The 3,106-nt window shown below is 44.2% G+C and overlaps 1 long non-coding RNA gene across 1 annotated transcript; it reads right to left on the reverse strand.

The window, feature by feature from the left end:
- Positions 1 to 278: 278 nt before the first annotated feature.
- Positions 279 to 2,441, reverse strand: LOC129204910 (uncharacterized). The gene is made up of 2 exons (XR_008576532.1): positions 1,942 to 2,441; positions 279 to 371 (listed from the first exon to the last, which is right to left on the reverse strand). It is a non-coding gene; the product is annotated as an uncharacterized LOC129204910 (long non-coding RNA).
- Between the last annotated feature and the right edge of the window lie 665 nt (positions 2,442 to 3,106).

Here is a 3,106-nt window from a genome sequence, read left to right on the forward strand (position 1 = left end):
TGCATCTTCTATTTTCAGGAAAAAAAAAAATAAGACAATTTAGAGCATATCACAAAAGAGAGAATAAGGGACAGGCTAGGCTCCTTAGCAGCTGCAATCAGCTGTTATGACATACATGGATTTGGCAACACATTTTGAGATATTAGAGGTATGAGGGCTAATTTGGCTCTCAGGGTGTCCACAGTGTAACTTCCCCATTTTCTCCTCCAGATCCTGACCAGGCAGATGCCAGGGGACGCGCGCCAGTGAGATGCAGGGCGCTGGGAGGGCAGCGTTACCTTTCTTACTGTCCTACCAGATCTTCTCCAGGTACCTCTGAAGCGAGGAGGAAGGCAGGTGCTCAGGCACACGCACACAGAAAGAGGAGAAACCTACAGTGAGACATAATTAACCATTGAACAGCTGCTAATGGAAACCATTTATTGGAAGATTTAAGACTAGTTTTCACACGCAAGAAATTCTACTGCTGTGCTTTCAGGGACTGCTGCCGTTCTTGGGGATCTGGGCTCCCAGATCTCCAGTTTGGGGCCCTTAGTTCTAAAAAATTGTAGGGTTTAATTCAATACAGTACTCTACAATTAATTGGGAATCTCATTAAGGGAAACAAGGCTTTGCTATGTAATTAAATTTTGAAAGGAGTGTGCCATGTGACAGGCAGTGGCTTCTTAAAGGGAACATGATCACCGTTGCTCTGAAACTCAGAACGTTGCTCTGTAACTTTGCAAGCACACAGGGAGAGCTAAAATTTGTATTTCCTTGTCTGCTTCTGCTGCAGACAATTCTGCACCTGCAGATTTTTACAGTGTAATATATGAATTTGCCCAGTAATTCCCTAACTCGGAAGCCCCAGTGTCCTTTTAAGGTCTGAAGACTTTCTTGAAAAGGATCTCATTTCCAAATCTGATGGGTTTGTGCAGCAAGCATGCACTGAGTACATTTTAATACAAACATTGTTAATTCAGCTTTGTCATACACAAGTCATCATTAGGAAGAGGTACATAATGCAAGAAAGTAACTGTCATTTTAAATCAGCTTCATATTGTAGTTATAGATTTCTAATATATATTTAATTACAGTCATTACAAGCCCTTATAAATTATCAGCTAGGTCTTTGGGAATATCACTCCCTTTATTTCACTCTGCTTTAATTTATTGTTCCTAAATAGAGGACAATTATCATTTGCAGCCAGCTGCTCCTCAAACACACTAGAGAAAAGGGATTTGTTTCTGAAGCTCTTTCTCAGTTGTTCCTCCTTTTATATTTTTCTTTTTTTTTTTTACACAAACACATTTCACGTGCTTTCTCTTTTAGGCCAACAGGCAGACCACTCTTATGGACTCCCAGGACTGACCATCAGAATTTTCTGAGTTTAGAAGGACTTCCGGTGGATGCCAGGGACGTGGCCATGAGGACCCAGGTGGCCAGTCATGCCCTGACCTCCACCTGGACAATGAGCCAAAGTCTGCCCAGGATGGTGGCTGGAGTACGGGTCCCTGCCCCAGCATCTGTGAGACCCTTGCACTCATCCAGCCGGGCAGAAGGGGGCCCTGCCGCTGAGACAAGGGAAATGTGATGGGAAATAAATGAAATGGCAATGTCTCAGAGAGAGCAAAAAAGGAGTAATTTACTTGTCTTTTTTATTAGTCAGTCTTCTGGTCTGGTCTGTTGTCATACAACAGCCAGTAATAACTTATATATGTTTCATCAGTTCTGTATTTAATCAAAAAAGGAGACATTTAGGCCCAGACTCCCAAAAGATGCAAAGCTTAACCGCAGGAAGTTCCTCTCCACAATTTGAGGTGACATAGGAGTACCCTGGCCTCTTCTGGGCCAAGAGCTGGGCATGGAGCAAACGGGCTGAGATGCAGCCAACAGGGCGATGCAGAACATGGCATGAGCCTGATATGGGCCACAGACCAACGCCTGACGGGAGAGCATACCTGAAACCATCGGAGAGCTGTAGCAGGATGTCATCATGACCAGAGGGAGCCGGTGGCCAGTGCTGACACCTCACTGTAATGACCCTCAGGGCTGGCGACAAGGGCAGCGCTGTCACACGGATGTCCGACACCGCGTAGCATCCGAGCTGACGCCGTCACGCACTGAAGCCAAGCCACTGCCCAAAGCTCACCCCTGGGACCAGCTGGAACGAACATCACTAACTCATTGGAGAGATGAGAGAGACAGGTCTCAGTTGATGGGGCTGTCTGAGCGCGTGAAAAGCTGTTTCTGGCAAAGCCTGTCCCTTGCTTGGCCCAATAAATTAGTCTGAGCTTTGCAGCATCACGTCGTCTGGTGTTCCTTTTCCTCCCCTTGGCAGCAGTTAAAGCACGTCATAAAGATTTGCAAATTTGGAATATTCGTTAGAAAAAGACCCACGAATATTTTATCTTTGTCCTAGTAACAATCCTAACAGAAAAAACTACTGAAAAGTTCTTATTACAATTTTAAACTTAAATCAGCATAAAGGAGCAGAAAGCAAGCTGAAATAGCTGTAGATAAAATCTTATTTAGAAAAACAGGGCCGTGGTACAGGGAACACAGCTATCAGTCCCCCTCGGGGTAAAAGGCAGTGCTTTTCATGAAGTTTTGTTGACACAAACAGGACTGCTGTGAGTGAAATAAGGAGAGCGGTAATGAATCAAGCGTAATGTAGCATTATAAATTTCAGTGCTCTGTAACAATTAGAGGTAGGTAACAGACAGCAGGGCTGCGACAAGCATCTGTACGTCTCTTGTTAAAGACGCCTTTGGTAGGGGACAGATAAAAGAGCACTGTAAAATACTGCACTTGCAACAATGGATTAAAATCCATCGTTGCTTTTGGGCAGAACACTGTTGCTTCCTTTTGCTTGCAGTTGACGTTGGTCAGCTAACCCATGGACGCTTGATTGAATTTATTCCTTTCTTAAATGCATAGGAAATTGCGCAGACAACCCAAATGGACTTGATTAGTAGACTCTTAATGATTCAGTTCTGTATTACGGAGAAGAGAGGAAGCTATAAGGCATCATTTTTCTCACAAATATACAAGATAATCATGCAGCAGAAAGTTGGGTTGACCCCTTTAGTTTTTAATGCTCCCTCCCCATGCCCTGCCCTTTTG

This window comes from Grus americana, chromosome 3 (assembly GCF_028858705.1).
Source record: "Grus americana isolate bGruAme1 chromosome 3, bGruAme1.mat, whole genome shotgun sequence".
NCBI lineage: Eukaryota > Metazoa > Chordata > Aves > Gruiformes > Gruidae > Grus > Grus americana.